This window comes from Phaenicophaeus curvirostris, chromosome 14 (assembly GCF_032191515.1).
Source record: "Phaenicophaeus curvirostris isolate KB17595 chromosome 14, BPBGC_Pcur_1.0, whole genome shotgun sequence".
NCBI classification, from domain to species: Eukaryota; Metazoa; Chordata; class Aves; order Cuculiformes; family Cuculidae; genus Phaenicophaeus; species Phaenicophaeus curvirostris.
Window position 1 is genome coordinate 365,212 of NC_091405.1, and position 21,970 is coordinate 387,181.

General features: G+C 42.8%; 1 long non-coding RNA gene across 1 annotated transcript in view; it reads left to right on the top strand.

The window, feature by feature from the left end:
* The window catches only part of LOC138726618 (uncharacterized), a 126,833-nt gene that overhangs the window by 55,787 nt on the left and 49,076 nt on the right, over window positions 1-21,970 (top strand). The window lies entirely within an intron of this gene.

The window sequence follows — 21,970 nt, forward strand, 5'->3', positions numbered from 1 at the left end:
AGACTTCCTCCTCAGCAGCCTATGTTTCAGAAAAAGATCCTTCCTTCTGCCTCAAGTAGACAGACACAGCATATTTAGACCTCTTCTTTCTCTGATATGGGGATGTGTGTGTGTTATATGTGTATATATGCTAATAGTCCATAACCATCCACCCCTCTTCCCATTGTAATGTTTTTTAAACATTTGTGATTATACAGCATCTCGTAAAGAATTAAGAAGTTCCTAATTATTTATAAAGTTAATATTTATAATGAAATGGTTACACTTTGATGTTGGTATATGTTTTCCAAGCTAGGGTGACCTATATTGTAGAGGTATTATGTATACTAGGTGATGCAGGGATTGGCTTGGGAATTACCCATGTTTAATGAACACTAAAATTAGAATTTGACTGAAATCCACATAAATGGCTCGACAGCAAGTTCGACTGCCCCTGGGGAGCTGTGGGCAGCTCAAATTTACCCACAGGCATTTTTGAAAATGTTTTTTTTGAATCAGCATACTGTGCTTTCTGGAGCAGAGAGTGCAGCTCACACTTTAAACTCCCTTCTCTTCACCTTGTCCCCCATTTCAGTGTTGAAAAGCCCTCCACAGAGAATAAGGTATGAAATGTGTTGCAGGTATAACATATGCTACACTGAGGATTTTTTGCAGTACTTGCCATAGGAAGTCTTCTGCTTTCTCTACTTGATGGCCTTGTTGCTTGGACTTTTTCTCTTCTGAATTGACAAATATTTGGTCTCTTTTGTAGGTATATGTACTTTGGATAGTCTGAAACCAGGTCTAGGTGTTTGGTATATTGCTGTCCACTGTACTGCAACACTGAAAACATTGAACTGCAGTAAATCCTGGCTTTTGGAGATGAGAGTTTTTGTTTTTTTTCTTTCATGTTAGAGGCTTGTTCGCTGACTCTGGAGAAAAATAAATCTATCTTCTATACCTTTCCTTTACTATAGGAAAGGGCTTAATTATCCTTTAGGAGGCTTATTTGTATCATGACTTAGTTCTCAGTTTCTAAGGGAAAAAAGATTCTGAAAGAATAACATTCAGTAAGTCCTGTATTACCCAGGCCTGGGAATAAAAGCAAGTCTGACTTGCATCAACCCAAAACTGGAGTCACAGAATCAGGGAATCATGGAAAGGTTTGGGTTGGAAAGGATCTCAAAGCCTATCTAGTTCCAATGCCCTGCCATGGGCAGGGACACCTCCCACTGGATCAGGGGCTCCAAGCCCCATCCAACCTGGCCTTGAACCCCTCCAGGGATGGGGCAGCCACCTCTGCTCTGGGCAACCTGGGCCAGGGCCTCCCTGCCCTCACAGGGAAACATTTCTTCTATCTCTACTCTTTCAACTTAAAGTCATTCCCACTTGTCCTTCACTCTCTGTTCAAGAGCCCCTCCTCAGCTTTCCTGGAGCACCTTTCAGTACTGGGAGGCTTCTTTAAGTACTCCCCGGAGCCTTCTCTTCTCCAGGCTGAACAACCTCAAGTCTTTCAGGTTGTCCTTATACGGGAGATGCTTCAGCCCTCAGATAATTTTTGTGGCCTCCTCTGGACTTGCTCCAACAGTTCCATGTCCTTCTTGTGCTGAGGACTCCAGAACTGGACACCAGGCTCCAGGTGGGGTCTCACCAGAGTGGAGCAGAGGGGCAGAATCCCCTCCCTTGCCCTGCTGGTCCCACTACTTTGGATGCAGCCCATGACACTCACGGCTTTCTGGGCTGCAAGTTCACACTGCCAGATCACGTTGAACTTCTTATCCACCAGTACAGCCAAGTTCCTCTGCTTTCTGTTTTGGAAGGATGAGCAGGAGGAGGCCATCCTTTTCTCTATTTGCTGTGTCCCAGCAGCTACCTGGTGATTCTGGGCTGTGCCAGGGACATGTCATTGGGTGGCTAGTCTGTGGGTAACCCCTTGCCTCTGTTGCAGGGCCAAGCAGATGTGGTTGGAGCTTAATCCACAGTCCAGCTGGATGAGTGGAAAAATATCCCAATTACAATTATCACCCACAGTCAGTGTGAGAATTCTTTGCAGGATTCAGGGAGAAAATTGCTAACTGAAGAAGCCAGCGTTCCTTCAGAGAAAGTCTTCAGGAACACTGATATCCCAAATTGCAAGGAGAATGTATTGTTTTACTGGTGGCTTAAGTGGCATATATCTCCTGTTAGATGCACCTTTAAGGAAGTTCTAGGTAAAATGGAAAATTATGACACTGGTTCTGAGCTGTGTTACTGGGGTCTGTGAGGTGAAATAGCTGGGAAGGAGTCAGTCTGGCAGTGCCCTGTGAATTGACATGCTCTGGATTTGGCTTCTTGCAGCTTTCTGCCTCTAAGCCTGAACTGTAGCCCAGCCTTTTGAAACTTAAGCCCACATTGTTGCTCTTCCCTTTCTTTCCTTCTTTCCTTCTTTCCTTCTTTCCTTCTTTCCTTCTTTCCTTCTTTCCTTCTTTCCTTCTTTCCTTCTTTCCTTCTATCTGCCTCATTTCTGCCTTGCCTCGTCACTGTAGGATGTTGGCTGGACTGGAAACAGACAGGCCTTTTTATTCTTTTTGACTGCCTCTGCAAAGCTTGACGGGGCATTTCCATAATCAATGAGGTAACCCTGTCACCCCAAACATGGACTCTTTAAAGAGAATAGTTTTATGCAAATTAGATATTGATGGCATAACGATTAATTGGCCCCAATGCCTTGTTAATATGCGATTGTTGTAGTGTAACATACATTTGTAATTATTTTGGTTTGGTTGTTCAAACAAATGATGGACACTTAATTGCCTGTGGCAAGCAAAAAGATGGGATATCAGAGAGAAAACTAAAGGGCTTGTTCACCAGTTATCTGATGGAACGTTAGGTTTCCTGTGAGTGTATTGTGTTACACTGTCAGGTTCTAAGGTGATAAAAATCAGTGCAACTCTCTTGGAGGATATAGAACTATTCCACATTCCATCTGAGGATGTGATGTGAAATGCTCCCGAAGTCGGATTTCAGTGTCATATTTGGTGTTTGTCACCTGGGAGTTAGGATGATGAGCTTTGCTATTTGTTGCTGGTGTTTATTATTATTTAAAAGAAACCACTTTGGTTCCAAAACCTGTGATGACTTAAAACTATGCATTAGTGAGAAGCTGCTTGAAGACTGTTTCAAGCAAACAAAAAAGTATCAGCCACTTTACATTCTCCAGGGGGCTTCTCTGCTCTGTGTGGCTTCCCAGCTAGTTTGAGATCTGTTTCCCATTCCTTTTGTCTCTAGACCTACATTTAGCAGACAAGGAAAAAAGCATCTTGTGTATTTGGAGGCGAAGAATCCTGTGTCTCCAAAAATGTACTTACACGACTGACTCTTTCAAATTTCTGTAGCATCTGAATTTACTCCATTTTCACTCAGAGAGTACTTTAAAGTTCTGAAGTTTGTCTCTTAGAATCATAGAATCATAGAATAACCAGGTTGGAAGAGACCCACCGGATCATCGAGTCCAACCATTCCTATCAAACACTAAACCATGCCCCTTAGCACCTTGTCCACCCGTGCCTTAAACACCTCCAGGGAAGGTGACTCAACCACCTCCCTGGGCAGCCTGTTCCAGTGCCCAATGACCCTTTCTGTGAAAAATTTTTTCCTAATGTCCAGCCTAAACCTCCCCTGGCAGAGCTTGAGGCCTTATGACAGAGACAATTTTGAGGGTGTAGCAGAGGCATCTATCTAGGAATGGTGGACAGAAAGGAAGCAGTTCAGTATTATTAAGATCTTTAAATGTGAACTTTGTTAATAAATATGTATATAAATATGAATTTTGCATAAAATGACATAATTTTAATTATATTGTGTAAGTTTTATACCTAGCAGAAGTGGAGTGTGAGGATAGAAGGTAAAATATGTAATAAAGAGTAGTAGAATGTAGCAGATCCTTTTTGGCAGACGTCATGATGTTACTTGACTCAGCAGCAAAACACAGAATTACTTAGAAAAGAGATAAAGGTTTTGTCCTTTATTCCAGTGATTGAAATCCTGGAAATGGGAGGGCTGTAAGTGGGAGGGCTGTGTCTGTGCTGTGGGTGGGACTCACCTTAGCAATGATATGCTATGAGGAGGCTGAAGGTGCAGTCTCATGGGTTCCTCATCCCTGCCTTGGTTTATTGTCTCCCTGAAGTCCTGTCCCAAATTCCTATGATATATAGCTTATTCTTGGCTGCTCGAGAAGTACAAACTCCAAAGAGAGCCTGCAATCCATTTGCGTCTCATTAACAAGGAGTATTACAATACATACATCTTGTCTTGAAGTTGCTGCTGGAGTGTTAAATAAAATCTGGTTTTAAAAGAAGTATTTTGCATGGTCAAAATAGTTGTTAAAGAGTTGCTGATGAGACCTCGATTTTTGAAATTAATGGTAATATTAGTAGGAGAATAAAATGTAGTACTTTATATTCAATCACGTATGAATTCTTTTATATTACTTTTGTTTAAACCCACTTATGATCATGGGAATTGATTATACAGATCCATGCCATTTTGGTGAACGTCCTTTGTCCTGACAGTCAGGTATAAAATGTGTCGGTCTTCTTTTGTGTAATATTGGCTCCGCTTCCCAAATAGGAATATACCATTTCGTCTCATAATGAGATCAGAGTCTTTTTCTTTCAACTTAGACCTAATAGACAAGTCAATGAATGAATGCTCTAGAAGGGGTCCAAGCAGATGTCTTTGAACTTTTCCTTCACTGAGAGACGTGGGTGGCAAATGTTTTTAGTTTGAAATTGAATATGCTAAGAAGCTGCTCAGACCTGATGGTGCTTGATCATAACCTGTGCAGCAGCATCCTCTTTCCCACCCATCTGAACCTTTGGGAAACAGTCAGGTTTTCTTACATTTGGTTTGCATCAGCCCCAAGTGCTGCACCAAAACTTTTGATTCCTCTTGACAGAGGAGAAAGTAAATGTGTAAGGAAGAAATGATGCCCTAAGTTGCTAGGAAGGTTGAATCCAAGGCAAAGTAAAAGAAGGCCAGGCTGGATTTTGATGTGCAGATCTTGAGCTGGTCATGTTTTCCCTTCAAGAGAAAGTACTATCAAGTGGGCAAACCTAATTGTAGATTTTAAGAGGGAACTTCAGAGGCTCTTGAATTCCTCACTAATCACCATTAACATCATGGACTGTCAGCTGAATCCTCAGTCAACGCACAGCTTGTTCAGTAAATTATTTGTAATCTTTTTCTGTAGCAGCCAATGACAAGAAACAATGAAACCTTTTCTTGTCAGGTGGTTAACAATAAGACCTGATAGTTGAGAGGCAGATCAGCTAGCAGCCAGAGGAAGCTTCCACAGTGCCCCACGTTAATATCTGCTTAAAAAAAAAAAAAAAAAGGAAGCATTAGAAACAGTCCCAAAGCTGGCAAAAACCCCAGCACCTCCCAGGTTGGGCATAGTATTAGAACAGAAAGGAACAATCAGATGAATCATTTCACAAATGCCGGAAAAAACCCCAGTCTGGTACAACTTGGGTCAGAGGGCATGGATATCCAGGAAGAAATAGAGTCATAAACTGTCACCAGATGATTGCATTCACCATTTTGAGTGAGATCTGGTAATAAAGAAATGTACATCTTAATAATTTAAAAAGCAAATTATGCTTCTTTGGCAGACAGAAAAATCTATCTTTATTTGCAAAGGTGAGAGCAGGAGATATAGCAGCATAACAGCCAGTTCCAGATATCTACAGCAACAGGCATCCCAGAAGATGACTGAAAACTGAGTGAAGTGAACAAATACTAACAGAAGTGCCCATCTGAACTTGCAGGCAGCATTTCACTGCATTCACTCTGCTGTGAAACTTGGTGCAAAGAGGCTGTTGCTGGGTAATCGCTGGGCTCCAAGTAAGCGATCTTCTCATCTCGGGAGACTTCCTTGTGCATTAAATTATGTTACAGAGCAGAAACAGCAGTTGGTTGTGGCTCCAGTTGTTTCTGAGGCCAAGGCCTGTTAAGAACACCAGGTTTTAATGCAGCAGTTTTAATGCAGTTTATCCATAAATTGCATCCTATCAGGGATATAATGAACATCAGGGATATAATGATCTGTAAAGAATCCACAGCCCTGTCGTAGAGCTAATACCATACATCTGGAAAAATGTTCTTGGAGTTACTAAAGTCTCTCCATTTACAGTGGCCCAGAAAACCTAATCTGCAGTCTTCAATCTCTCAAATATTGCTCATATATTTATATTTAACATATAATATATAATTTTAAACTGTGTATTATTTATCCCTAAGAATGTTTGTAGGATAAATAAAAAATTTGCATGATAAAGCAGACAAGTAGTTCAGAGATGTCCTGGTCTCCTGGGTAAATTGTAATTTAAGCAGGTATTGTTATGCACTTACAGAAATGTACACTGAGAGAAGAACTTTCTTTAAGTATTATACCAATACCCCAGAACATTCATAAAAATTTAAGCTTCATAAACCGCTTAACTTGTGTTTTCTTAATACTCTTGTAGTTTAAAGAAGCTGAAATGCTTTATTATTATTATTCTTTAAAATCATGTTCTCTTCAACTTCTCCCCCAAACTTCAAGCAGATGCTCATGAGCAAGTTATGAAATAAATCTCAAAGAAGTATTTCTCAGTGTAAACATGGATGCAAGATTTGCTGTGGTGATATGATAGAGCCAGCTCCAGTGTCACATTTGTCATCAAAATGACAGCACCTCACCTACCTGCAACGCAAGACACAAGGTTGCCAACTCTGTCATCAGTCTCTGGCTGCATTTTGTCAGAGCAAGACCATTGTGTCTGTGCTTATGATGATTGAGGGGACTGCAATAATTATTAATAAAATCCCTCAGAGATTGCTCTCTGCTAAAAGGGTGGTGACAAGTTTTCACGTAAAATCAATCTCAAGATTAAACAAAAAAAACATTGTATTAAAAGAAGAAAGATAATTTAAATAACTGTATTTAAATGATTGTATGAAGGTGATACAGGGGAATTATGCGTTCTGTTCACCATCTTCAGTAGCTGCGTAGGAACTGCATGCCGTCTGTGGTCAGTGTTTGACACGCCAGCCCATCACCTCCCAGTGCAGACTTCAGTGGTGACACAGAAGGTGGGCGTGTCAGTGCAGAATCTGTCTGTAACCATTAACTGCAGAGAAAAAATTTAAGTGAATCCATTGTAGTGAGCCCAGAGTGGGAGACTAAGCATTTTGTTTCTGACGAGTGACTGTGTAGATGTGATAAATGTTGGAATGGTTGCAGGAATGATTCGATGTTGTCCAGTAGGTTGTCCAGTAGGTTGCATTATTTTAATGAGATGTGTGCTGGCGTCTGAGATGACCTGCCTCTACACAGCAGCCAACGTGCACTGGAGGTGTACGAAAGCAGGGGAGGGTGTCTGTCTTTTTTTACTTAATAGACAATACAAGCAAAACCAGACAATGGTATGTGTAGTTTTTTAATGGAAACTCTATAAATATTTGGCATTGCTGTTTCGCTACATTAAGAATGCAGCCATTGCTAAATGTGTTCATTTGAGAGGTTTGCTGTTACAAATGCGAATCTTCAAAGGCCATGAAACTTATCAATAGCTTTTCAGTATTAGACAGAGAGTTAATTATAACATACATCACACAGGTAAGGTGTCTAAACCAAACTCTCATACCTCCTTAGTTTTTGACTTGTTGAGTGAATTCTGACAGAAGCAATTTCTGTCAGCGCATGTGGTTGGTGATGTTATCAGTGTCTGTCAGGGAGAGCACTTAAATGCAGTTGAAAGGCCAGAGTGAGCACATGGGGAGAGCAGGGATGGTGACAGAGGTGACTACAGCCAGTCTTGACAGCTTGAGTACAGTATTATATAGTGTAGTGACAAAAAGTTCAGTTTATTTAGGCTGGGAAGCATGATGTGCAGGAGACAAAGGAGAAGCAATGAAAAGGTTAACAATACCGGAATTTTAATTGAGCTCTGAGTGACTGTTTCTGAATAATTGGTTGTGTCAAAATGTAATGATTACTGGCTTGGGAAGTGGCAGCCTTTCACCTGTAGGTCACTGGCTCCAACCTGGACTCCGCTGGTTGTAATGACTGATGTTCAATATCAGCTAATGTGAAAGGAATTGCTGATCACTGCCCAACTTCTACTGGATATGCATCTGCATCCACAACAGTGTGTGCTAGAGTCTCGGCAAAAGCAGCATCCAGAAGTCATCTGCACCTTTTAATGTTAGTGCCCTGCTGAGCATTGGTTGTCTGGCATGTCAAACCTTGCACTGCTGTAGCAGGAGCTTTATTAATGTGGTGGGAAGATGAGAACTTGGCTTTTCAATGTTTCCTGCCTGGTGACTTCTGTGTGCATTCAATGAATCATTAGCAATCCTTCATTCACTCTATGGAGCCCTTCACAGCACTAACAGAACTACTGGTAACAAGGGCACCAACATTAATCACCAAGGATTGGTCTCCAGGGGGTGGGCACAGTCATTTCACTCCATATTTAAGAATAATTTTGAGCCCTTGTCTTCCAGAAACAGGGAAATAAAAATAATAGCCATTGCACAGACAATATTAACCCACATTGTCACTCCCCTCGCTGTGCCAAGAGCTGTTCTGCCACTGGAGCTTGTGTGATATCTGTCACTGGAAGTCTACCAGAACACACAGAACATTTCTGAATGCACCTGCCTCTTTGTGTGTCTGGTCCAGAAGTACTCCTCCTGAAAACACTCCATTCTGCAGGTGATGGGAGCTCGGAATTGGGATTTGCTCTGATGCCTCAGTAGATGAAATCAATCTAGTGTTCCTGGGGTCTTGCCATCTGAAGCATACATTCCTGAGAACAACCAGCAGGTGAAAAGTTTATTTGTGCTTCCCAGAATAAACTATAGAAAAGTACATCTTGGCTGCCAGAGTATTTTCTGTGAGTGCAAGTTCGGCTTTTAATGGTGCTAAAATGACTGGATTTTGTTGGCAATTTTGAAAAATTCCAAATCTTCTGGACAAGAAATCCAGGTAAGAAAGACTGAGAAACTTTTAGATTGATGTCAGTTTTTTTCCCAAGAAACCAGCTCAGCTTTATCAACTTAAAGCCATTCCTGGCTTGTGTATCTAGGGAGAAATACCCTTCCTGCTTTATTTTTGTTATTGATTTCAAAAGCGAAAGAGGTTTTTCCCCTGACTCCTCAGGCATGGAGAGAACTTCGAATGACCATCAGTGTCATGAGTTCACAAAATCTTTTTTCTTATTACCTGAGTTATTTGGTTGTGAGTCACTTGATACTCTTCAGTGACAATTGAGGAGGATGTAAGACTGCACGTTCTCCTATTTCCTATTCCACTGTGTTTCCCAAACAGCTGGATCTTCGTGAAGCTGCTTGTGGGAACGGTGAAGGTTATGAACCAAGATGTTTGGCTGGTTTTGGGGCCCTCTCCAGACACATTCCATCTGAGAGCGCTGGCATTTGAATGAGAGAAGGTCTTGACATCTTAATTCTGGACTAGCAGGTATCACTCCCCATGCAAGTATAATTTCTTAAGAGTGTGAGCAAGTAACATATGTCCAACCCCCGCACCACCACGGCCCCAGGGAATGGGCAGCTGAAGTCCAAAAGCCAAACATATTTCCTGATTAATTGGGCCCTTGAGACCTTTGGGTGACATTAAAGAATCTGCCAGTCATTTTTTTCCCTCTCGCCTTTTCTTTTAGATAGTAAGTAATAAAATAACATAAAATCTGCTTTCAAGACCTTATTACAATGAGGCACTTCCATCCAGATGCTTTGTATCTGCTGGGAGACCTCATCCAGTAAGGGGCAGGGTGCATATCTCCAATGCCTGCTTCAATGTATGCTCAGCCACTCTTTGCAGCTAGTGGTGCTGGCTTGAGCAGTGCCCATGCTGTTCTGAAACTGATGAAGTGAGCAGACAACTTTTGGAATAAGAGGTTAGAATTAAAAAGGGAGCCATATTCTAAAGACAGAAAGTACCCACAAATTTAAGAAATCACTGGAGTGACCCTGTGACCCTGGCTCACTTAAGGGGGAACAACCTTGAGATATAAGTGCCTTGACACTCAGAGGGCAGAGAGCACACCAGAGGTAGGTATTCTGTCTCCTCTGGAGCTCCAGTGCACAGCACACATGCAAGACAGAGTGCTGAGCCCCTTCCACATTAGGTCAGCCTAGTTGTATTGGTGAGAAATGAACAATTCTTCAAAAATGCAAATGCCACCATTTTTTTTTGTCTTTTTCTCTTATAATCATTTTCCCTGTGTTGTCTGACCCAAAAGTGGTCACTATCTAAGCAACAATTTAATGTTTTTAAAGACTTCTATACTTTTCCTTATTTTTAACTGGTGTGGATAGCATGACTGTGAGTACCACCATCCTGTGTGATGAACCTTGCTACCTCCAGTGCTATCTGAGATGCATGAGGGGTTGTCCTGGTCTTGCAGGCAATTCTTTCTCTTTTATCAGTTCCTTAGAGAAACAGTCTGTGGGATCAGCACATGAGGATTCAGCCTCTGACTGCATGGCCTTTCCCCACCCATGGTGAGGCAGAAAATTCTGGTGTGGTATAAGCAAGGACCATATTTGTTTCCATTGCCTTTTCCGTGGAATATAACAAGATTTTCCATGATGTCTATAAGTAGGAATTCCCTGGTGTGGGATAACACCAATGTGCACCAATGAAGTGACAACCTCTTGGTATCCTTGCAAAATTCCACCCAGTTAAAGGGAACTAGAGAGGAGATATATAGCTATTAAAGTAAAACATAACTTCCTGTCAGAGAAAAGTAGTGACAACAAGCACCGAAAGCTCCACCATCTAATGCCTGTCAGCAGAAGTGGGTAGTTTTTAACATCGTTCGTATTTCTCAGTTAGCGTGCTTGAATTGGCAGAGACAAGGATGGAGTTGACATGGGCAGGTTCTGTCAGCTCAGATCCAGAGGTGAACTGTGTGCATCCGAAACCTGGTCCTGACAGCTCAAATCCAGGCGCAGGCATGTTTAGGAAGCAGGGAGGACGTGGGAGGGCAGGGGAGGTACCAGTCTGAGCTTTGCCTCCTCCCAAAGAGGCAATGTCCGCTTCGAGGAGAGACAGAAAGGGGGTAGGGAGAGAGAAAAAACAACAAAAAAACAATGCCTGTTATGTTTCATGTCAATGTTGCTGTCATTAGGCAGTTGGAGAGATTTCAAATGGATAACTCCCCTTTGGGATGGCAGACTGCCTTGGCAGCCAATTTTAGGCCTTGATTTGATTGATAAACTCTTTGTGACAAGGAAGGATAAAAAAGGCCCCTAGTTTAGTACATATAAATAGGAAATTAGCTGGCAAAGTTGTCAAAGATAATTAACTCTCTGATTCTGTGTGTCTATTCAGGTTGACATACTGAAATTATTTAGAAATGCACATGTCAACGCTCTGACAGAATTTGGTGCTGATCAGATAAACAGTTTTTGAGATGCCTGATTGTAAAATGATGTAAGAGCTTAGCTGGTGGTTTTATCATTATGCATTCTCTCAGCAGCAGCAGGTATAAAAAAGCAACACCATGCTTTAATGTGCTGGGTCCAGAAATCAGGAGACAAAGTTAAGTGTGCTGCTTCACAGCACTTAGCTCACTTGTTTTGTCCCTTGCCCTAGGTTGAAAAATATACTATTAACCTGCTAAACTCCTGAGTGTTCATCTGCTCCTCATCCTTTCCGTAGGGACTACTGGAAGTAAAAGAGTTAAGGATCTATGAGATAAGAGGTCTGAAAGCCATGGCATTTTGTTATTTCTTCAGAAGACACAAACTACTCATTGTTCTAATCCCAAATTCAAAGATTGGCAAGGTTAGGAAGGTGCAACAGGAAAAAAATCAGTGCCTTCTGTTAAAGCAATGGCAGAGAAAAACAAATACATTTAGCATTGCAAGCTCAGCATTGTACCTGCCATCTCTTGGTCACCTCTTGTCTAGGTGGTTGGTGTTTGCATTACAGTTGCAATATGTGTTGGGAGTACACCTTCCAAATGGGATTTGATTTTCAAATCCTATCCATGTACTTGGAAAAGTGAAAATCGATATATATGTAAGTGTTATACAGTAGATTTGAAGGCATATCAGTCTTTCAGAGTAACTTAACTTTGATTCCTTCCTGGAGATTTCCTGCATCTGAAAGTATTTTTCGTCTTCCAAACCCAGCTGCTCTTTGGCATTGTGATGGCGCAGGCATCATAACATCTGCCTTGAACATGGTTCTATGGAACAGGACTGGCCGTGGCTTTTCTGAAAACTCTGGGAGCTCTGTGTAGGTGTAGGCTGTAATGAATGCTGACAGAAAACACCTTTACCCCAATTCTGGTGGCATCTGGTCAATTGACTATGCTACTACCAGCAGGATGGGATTTGTAAGCCTCCAGAATGTAAACTTGGTCTGGACGCTGGTTTTCAAGTCTTGCAGCTTTCTGTCATATCTCAAAAGCTGTCAATCAGCCCAGGTTTCTGTCCTGAGATCTAGGCCCTGGATAGACAGCTTTGCTTGAATGCTTGGTTCAAAAGACTTGTCCAAGGTCTTGTCCAAGGCTTTTGGGGGCAATGGGGAAGAAAGCCAAAGAAAATGAAGGGTTAGTATCACACACTGTTGCATTTACCTAAGGGATAAAGGAGGCAATGTTACCAACTGCTAGAAAAATATTACGTATCTTTGATGCAGAGTCTCCGTCTTGTTTTGCCTGTAGTGCAAGTAGCTGTGCTGTACCCTGCTGGAGCTCCTGCTGCTCTCTGCAGTGCTGACCACTATGTGTCTCATGCCCTTTCTGTGCCTTTCCAGCCATGGCCTTGCAGGCATGAGCATGTGAAATGGCTCTGATATGCAGAGATCAAGACCTGGTGCATTCAAATCAGGACTCCTGTGGTGCTCTGCCAAACCTGCCTTAGTATGCACAAGCCCTGCCTTTGGTCCTGCTATTGATGAGGAACTCCAGGATCTTCCAAAGATCTACTCAAAACTATACCATGTACATAACCTCCCACAGGATTCACAAAGGGTGGCCGCAGGTTCTCTGCAACTCAATATAGATGAATATGCTGCTATCCTCAGTGTCAAAATGATAACGGCACATGCATTACTCCTCCTGAGAGCCCTACAGTTCCCTTGTATCATATTTTGTACTCATTTGTACCATGAGCAATGTCTTGCCTCCCATCATGCATTCTGCTTCTCACAGCATTCTGCTTCAGAAACTGTCACCTCTGGCCTGGACAGGCACTCACTCTCCTGGGTGGAAAACTGGTTGGATGGCCGGGCCCAGAGAGTGGTGGTAAATGGAGTTAACTCCAGCTGGAGGCCAGTGACAAGCGGGGTTCCCTAGGGCTCAGTGCTGGGTCCAGCCCTGTTCAATGTCTTTATCAATGACCTGGATGAAGGCATCGAGTGCACCCTTAGCAAGTTTGTGGATGACACTAAGCTGGGTGGAAGTGTTGATCTGCTGGAGGGTCGGGAGGCTCCAAAGGGATCTGAACAGGCTGGACCACTGAGCAGAGTCCAATGGCATGAGGTTTAACAAGGCCAAGTGCTGGGTCCTGCACTTGGGGCACAACAACCCTGTGCAGCTCCAGACTAGGAGAAGTCTGTCTAGAAAGCTGCCTGGAGGAGAGGGACCTGGGGGTGTTGGTTGACAGAGACTGAACATGACCCAGCAGGGGCCCAGGTGGCCAAGAAGGCCAATGGCATCTTGGCTTGTATCAAACGGTGTGACCAGCAGGTCCAGGGAGGTTATTCTCCCTCTGTACTCGGCACTGGTGAGACCGCTTCTTGAATCCTGTGTTCAGTTCTGGGCCCCTCACCACAAGAAGGATGTTGAGGCTCTGGAGCGAGTCCAGAGAAGAGCAACAAAGCTGGTGAGGAGGCTGGAGAACAGGTCTTATGAGGAACGGCTGAGAGAGCTGGGGTTGTTTAGCCTGGAGAAGAGGAGGCTGAGGGGAGACCTCATTGCTCTCTCCAACTACCTGAAAGGAGGTTGTGGAGAGGAGGGAGCTGGCCTCTTCTCCCAAGTGACAGGGGACAGGACAAGAGGGAATGGCCTCAAGCTCCGCCAGGGGAGATTTAGGCTGGACATTAGGAAAAATTCTTTACAGAAAGGGTCATAGGGCACTGGCAGAGGCTGCCCAGGGAGGTGGTTGATTCACCTTCCCTGGAGGTGTTTAAGGCATGGGTGGACGAGGTGCTAAGGGGCATGGTTTAGTGTTTGATAGGAATGGTTGGACTCGATGATCCGGTGGGTCTCTTCCAACCTGGTGATTCTATGATTCTATGATTCTATCACTCACTCACACATCAAGAAGCTTTTTTTCTGTTTATAAATTGGATCTCACTTGACATAACAAAAATCATATTATTTCCTCATCTATAAGCATTTCTGTACTGCTCATTTCTGCGTTTACATTCTGCAATTGTCTTGTACAGCTGGGCACCCCAGGGGTCAGGCATTGGGCTTTAGCAGCAAGATCTGATTTTTCCTTTTTTTGCTCTTCACCTTAACAAGAGTTCAAGAATGATGGAGGTCAGTGATGGTTAATAAGAGGATGGATGCAGGTACCTATTCTAAACGCAGGAACAGGCAAGCATTGTATTAAAAGGTATCCTAAATGCTCATGTCTTTGCTTTATTATGTTCATCATGTCTAATTCATACTCCCAGCACATGGCAGTGGAGGGGCTGCTCATAAAGAAATCGATATTCTCATGCATAGTGCAGCATTATCCAATCTTCCATAGAGATCACTGTTTTAGGATGAGTTATATTAAAGCTGCATGCCCCTGTGTTGCATGGTATCTATCCAACAATAGGTTTGTAGCTTATCACAACTGAAACCAAAAGAATAAACTGGAAGAAAATGTGCTTTTCTCTTGAGTGGTTCTTGTCAGAGCTCAGTTGAAATGTAGTATCTTACAGAGACTCAGTTTATACACAATTCGATGATGAAGGCTCTGCTGCAAGCAACCAGGAAACATGAAATAGGGCTTTAATCACACTTCCACTTTTCTCCACTGGGATCTGTAGGTGTACAGTGCCTTGGAATAGCAGCCTGCTTTTATTTTGATGCCCAATGTGGATTTATGTGCCTGAGCTTAGCTATGCAGATTTGAAAACAATGTCTGTGTATTCCAGAGCTACCCAGAAGCTGGAGGTCTCACAGAATGATGTGGGGCTTGTGGTGGATGACAGACTGTCCACAAGTCAGCTCAATGCCTCTGCAGCAAAGGCAGCCAATGGTATCTTGGGCTGCATTAGGAGGAGCATTGTTGGGTGAGAGAAGTTATTCTGACCCTCTGCTCAGCACTGGGAAGGCACACCCAGGGTCTGTGTCCTGGCCCGGGCTCCTAGTGCAGAAAGACTTGGGCACACTGGAGCGAGTCCAGTGAAGGGCTACAGAGATTACTAAGGCACAGAAAAATGTGGCATATGGAGAAAGGCAAAGAGAGTTGAGGCTGATCAGCCTGGGGAAGAGAACGATTAAGCAATATGTCACCACTTTATGTCAGTATCTGATGGCAGTGCGTAAAGGAGTCAGAGCCCCACTCTTTTCAGGCCTGCACAAGTTGAAATACAGGAAATGGTGTTTAAATGTAAGAGTATTTTGGTTTCGTGGGGGTTTTTTTTGTTTTTTTTTTTGCAATCTGAGGATGATCAAACATTGGAGCAGGTTACCTTGAGTGTATGTGGCATCTCCATTGCTGAAGTTGCTCAGAACACCACTGGACATGCTCCAAGGCATCCTGCTGCAACAGACCGTGCTTGTACAGAGGGCTTGGGCCAGCCCATCTCTAGAGGTGCCTTCCAACCCCATGATTCTGTGATCCTGGGAGCATTTCCAATGCAACTTACAATATGGCTTATAGTATGCAGCTGTTTTCTGCCCCAAAACATCACCATTCTTCTAAGGAGTGAATTGTTTCTTATGTCCTGGAGCAGAATTACCTTCCTTGTAACTTCTTGGCAGATGCTTGACACATCTGTTTGCTTTAGACTTCCCCGGAAAAGATATTTCTGTTCCTGCATCACATGTGTCAAATTCAGCTTCTGGGGAAATGAACAGATATTCACACACAGAGAAGAAGAAAACATGCCACAGGAGTATGTCATGGTCATTGGTACACCAGAGGTATTAACGAGGAAAATATGTTCTCTTTAATGAAAACATTTTGCCTAGGCTTAAGATACCTTATGATTTCAACAGACTTTTCTATGTGTATGGTTAAATAAACAGTTGGTTGTGTGTTCATAGTGATGCTCACATGCTATTCTTTCCATCTCACTGCAAACATGAGCTCAGTGCTGATGGTGAGTTTGCAGGGATATTTTAGGAAGCTGCATGCCAATATTTTTGTTGCCTTTCATCTGCTACTGCTTTGCGTGGTTTTGCTCAGGAGAGTATTGAGAGTACTTATAGAACAGTCTGAGGCTTTTTAGGAGTTCAAAGTGGCAACTATCTGAGAAACAGGGTAAATGCTTTGTGTGCCATGAGGGCTGGGGAGCATGGGGGCATTCAGGGCAATAAGCAGGGTGAGAAAGAGGTCTCTCTCTTGACTTGAATTCATTGTTCTTGTGGAGCTGGAAAAACAGTAGCTATTCTGTTTGATTTCCGTATGTTGACCATCATGCTGCCTGTGCCTATCCTTTTTCCATTTGCCTGTAGTTGATTTCCAGGCAGAACTCCATCTTTTTCAAAGGTGCAGTAAATTTTTCTGTTAGTGGATTTGGGAGCTTGGGTCTTCTCTAACATGACATGTAATCTTTCTTCAACCCAGTTCCACACTTGACAACTTTCCTACCTGTTTTTCTCCTTTCTTGTAATGGCAAGTTTTCTTTTTCTATGAAATAGGACAAAATGCTTGTTCTTAAATGATGTGAATGGGGGATCTCTGATCATTTTGCTCTACAGTCCCATTGTCACATGGGGGTTTTGTGGTCTCCTGGGGCCCAAGGGGCCCAAGTATCTCAAGCTGGGAATGATTTGGTCTTCTTCCAGCAGGCTTGGGATGCCTGCTACCTAGAAAAATCAGGGTGCCTTTATGGTACCTGCCTTTCATCTCATCTGAAACAGAAGCCTTATATAATTCTAGAGAAGCTGCTGTCTGGTTCTGGGCTCCAAGGTCAGGATCCAAGCCTGGAACTGCTCTATGACATGACTCACAGCCATCAGACAGAGCACATCCCGTGGAAGGAAGTGTTACAGTGAAAGCCCATTCCCCCAAAGAGACATTTCAGATGACACTCTGGTAACTGTTGGCATATACATTTGCCTGAAAATTCTGATGTTCAGGTCCCACATCTGCTCCACAGCAGCAACAAATATCAAATTTATCATCAGCTTTTGTGATACAGGGTGAACTATGACAAACCTGGTCTTCCCAGCTAATTAGTGAAAGGTCTTGGGAATATCTCAGCATGAGAAAAGGTGTGCAGGAATGGAAGCAGGGGACTACTGTGGAATTATTTTACATGAGAAGGAAAACATGACCCTTAGCAGCATAGAAAGAATAGAAAATAGATTTTCCAACCTTCTCATAGAATAGAGATTTACAAAATCAATGGATAAAAGGCAAATTGCTGGATCTGCTAATGATTTTGATTTTAGTAATGCATTTGATGTGGTTTCTCATGACATTGCTGCTTGCAAAACAGGATTACACATTGGTTTGGGTGTAAATATTATGTCATAAGGACTGCAAACTGGCTGAAGGATATTTACTAACAGCAACAGCAACATAATGTACTTTTGGGAGGTGTTTAGCAGACGTTGGCACCAAGATGGGAGTTCTGTTGATTCTTAGCTACTAGTATTGATGAGAAAGAAGGCCATGCTAATAAAATCTTTAGGTGGTGGTCACTTCTGAAATGGAGTGGACAGCGGAAGCTGCCCAGACCTGTAGAGGGTGGGCATATGGACAGAAAACAACACAGTGCTGTGTGATATGGAAAATGAGAAGACAATACATGAGGAAAACCACATTCTGAGGGACAAAACTAGAAGAACATTTTGTTGACAGAGACATAAGGTGATAGATAACAGAAAATGAAATATAAATTTGTGGTGCAATGACATGGCAACAAGAATGTCCAAAATGAGATGGGGCATAGAGGCAGGAATTTTTGACTAGTATTACAACCACTCTTAGGACAGCATGCTCTGTTTTGGGCACCTCAAGAATGGACTGGGTGGAAATACAGGGAAAGTCAGCAAGTTTATATGTACCCATTTGGCTGTGGCTCCACCCCTCTGAGAATGGCTGCAGTGGAGGGCAGGGATATGGATGTGTATCAGCTGTATAGGAATGTGAACAGCGTAAACACTGGGGCATTAGAAACAAAAAGGCATGGAGTTTTATTAAGAGATTGCTAAGAATAATGCAACTGAAACTATCAGCTGGAAACTTGAAGCAGGTTATTAATGGAAGCATCCCGAATGAATGAGATCATTTAAGCTGGAACATTTTCCCTTGGATCTTTTAAATGTAGAATCATAGAATCATGGAATCATAAAATAATGGAATAGTTTGGGTTGGAAGGGACCTTAAAAGATCATCTAGTTCCAACCTCCCTGCCCTGGGCAGAGACATCCCACTAAATCAGGCTACCCAGCCCCATCTGGCCTTGAACACCTCCAAGGATGGGGCACCCACAACTTCTCAGGGCAACCTGTTCCAGTGCCTCAGCACTCTCATGGTGAAGAAATTCTTCCTTATGTCTAGTCTAAATCTGCCCCTTTCTAGTTTTTATCCATTCCCCCTCATCCTATCACAACAAGCCTTTTTAAACAGTCCCTCTCCAGCTTTCTTATAGCCCCTTTCAGGTAATGGAAGGTCACTGTAAGAGCTCCTCAAAGCCTTCTCTTCTCCAGGCTGAACAGCCCCAACTCTTGCAGCCTGTCCTCGGATGGAAGGTGCTCCAGCCCTCTGATCATCTTTGTAGCCTCCTCTGGGCCTGTTCCAGCAGTTCTATATCCTTCTTACGTTGAGGATTCCAGAACTGAACAGAATACTCCAGATGAGGTCTCACAAGAGAGGAACCAAGGGGCAGAATCACTTCCCGACTCGACCTGCTGGCCACACTTCTTTTGATGCAGCCCAGGATACAATTGGCCTTCTGGTCTGTGAGCACACATCACCCGCTCATGTCAAGCTTCTCATCAACCAGCATCCCCAAGTCCTTCTCTGCAGGGCAGCTCTCAATCACGTCATCCCCCATCTTGTACTGAAATTGGGGATTGCCCCTGCTGAGGTGTAGGACCTTGCACTTGGCCTTGTTGAACCTCATGAGGTTCTCACAGGCACACTTCTCCAGCCAATGTTGTTTGGGGAAAACAGCATAGTGCTGTGGGGATGCAGTTCTGCCTTCGGACTGAAGGGTGGGGGAGCTGAACTGAATTTTAGAATCTATGATCTCTCAAGTCTGCAAGATACCATGCTTACTGGGTTTTGCATGGTTCAGAGTTTTCCACAAAGCAAACCCAATGTCAGCCACCAGTGGAAAACCAAAATTGTCCTCACCATCTGGCCTGAGCAGGCAACAAGGGGCCCCACTGAGCTGGGTGCTTATCAAAATTTCAGAATCTACACTTTCAGAGGTCTGAGCAAAGAATGAGCAGTATAAAACATGCAGGATGCTGTGGCCCTTCTGCACATAGGTATACCTACATGATCTCTGTGTGCAAAAATGTGGGCTTGTGATAGGTCTGAGGGGATGTGGGCAGATAGATTAATGTGAATTTGTACGGTTCATTGGCTGTGCAGAGCTTGAACTATCAAATCCCTTCATTTCATTCTGCTAACGGGATTGCTTATGACAAAATCACAGCTCTTTCTCCAATCCTTTTTAATCTTGGTTTTGAAAAAAATTGGAAATGACATAGTAAAGTAAGGTCAATTAACAGTAACAATTGCAGGTTATTTGCTGCCACTGTTTTACAGCATGCCGTCTCATAGAGCAACATGCATTGCTGGTCTGGAGACATCAAAATAAATAAGTAAATAAATACATAACCCTGTGGGCTTACAGATTTAGTCAAAGAGCAGGAGATTATTCCTGGCACTGCACTCAGAAAAAATCGTTGCCTTTCAAAACAGTAGGCATTGACAGTTTTGCATCAGGACAAAATGAAGATGAGGTGGAACCTCTTCCTCCACATTGTGCCAATTCAGCAGATGTTTCAGACAATTCTGGAAGGTAAAACAAAATGAATACAGACTAGAAACCAAACCCAGCCCAAATCCCTCGATACAAAGGTTGCTGTTTCTCCTCCTATCAACTTTCCTTTCTATGCAGTGAGGTAAGCTATGTAAGCAGTTGTATTTGTGTGTGAGGGCTGTTTAGCTGCCAAGGCTTTTCATGAAGAGGTTGCGTGTACAGGTAAGGAAACAGAAGCACATAGAGGTGCTGAGGCTTGCTGGCAAAGCACCCGGCAACCCACAGCAAAGACAAACACCTGATAGATGATCTGGTGTGCTTGCCTTTTGGTAGTGTCAGCTGTGTCTGAATGGGACAGTTTTGTATTTGTCACACTGGAAAAGCAAAGGACTTAGGAAAAAAAAACCCCAAACACTCAGAAACTAAAATCAAAACATCCACTTAAAAACTTGTAAGAAATAGATGTCATGTTAATTGTTCTCTGCAAGGGAAATGCTCTCAATTATAGCATTATAAATGTGCCCACCCTCATTCAACAAATTAAAACCAGTCACACTTGAGAAAACCTGCTAAGAAGAGAGAGTCAGTAAAAGTACCAGAGATTATTATAACATCTCATATTCTTTTACCAAAACAAAATAACTTCGAGACAGACTGAATTCTACCATAAACAAGGACACACTGAGCTTGGACCTCTTGAGGTCGTTGAAAACCAAAATGTTTTGTCCCCACATAGGTTTTTGCTAATGGATTTTCCATGCATCTCCTGTTTCAATTTCTCTTACCTTGTGTGGGACTCAGGAACTCATTGCTGCTCTGGGCAGTATTAGATCCTGCTACTGCCTTAAAAAACATCCAGAAGCCGATTGCACATTACTGCTTTATTATGTGCTGTGTATTTTTAGAGGAGAAAGGGGTATGATTTTCTACCATTTTAACTTAGTGTTCTGAGTGAAAAATATCCCAGGCAGGGGAAAAAGCATGGTTATCTTTTGACCTATTACATGCTGCACTGATGTGTTTTAAATGTGTTCCTAACAGTGAATTCCATCCTTTTTTGACATATTCTGTCTGAATTGTATTTAACACTTTGAACTTCAGTCCTTGAAGAGTGCTAGTGGAGAACTTTGCGCTGATTGCTGTACAGTCTGTGAGGAAGGTTTGCAAACAGAAAAAAAAAGGTGGGGGAAAGGCAGTCACTGCAAAGGGAGCTTAAAATCTGATGATAAGCATTGTCCTTGCAGAAGAGCTCAGGAGCAGAGCATCCCACCATATCATCTCACAACTCCTATGCATTGCAGCTGCTCAGTTTTCATGTGCTGCCCTCCCATTCTGAATTCAGTTGTATTTAAGTATCTCTGGTCTTTAAGAAGCTGCAAAGGTTAAGCAGAACACCTGCCTCCCCAAGCCTGCCTGTATAGCATGAGCAAACAACCAGTGAGTTAACGCAGTCTTTGTGCAGCGTGGGAGAGGAAATCTAATCCTTTGCCAACTTCACCACTAGTAAAGTTTAAAGTTTCCTGGTCTGTTAAAGTTTCAGAGAGAGTCAGTAACATGTTTTTGAAGATTTCTTTAGTATTAGTTCTATTTGAATTTAATATTTATGTCCGTCTCACAAATAAAGTATACGCACCTGGAATGCAAAGAATGATGTTTGTTTAAAATCATTGGCTCTTTTTAAGTAATGGCATTCACCTAACACTTTCCAGTTTTTCTTTACAGCCTCATGGACTAGAAATTCAAACTTAAGAAAGAGCCAACACAAGAAGCACCCAAGCTTAGATTCTTGTGCAGTCCCTTGATTTAAGCAACGCT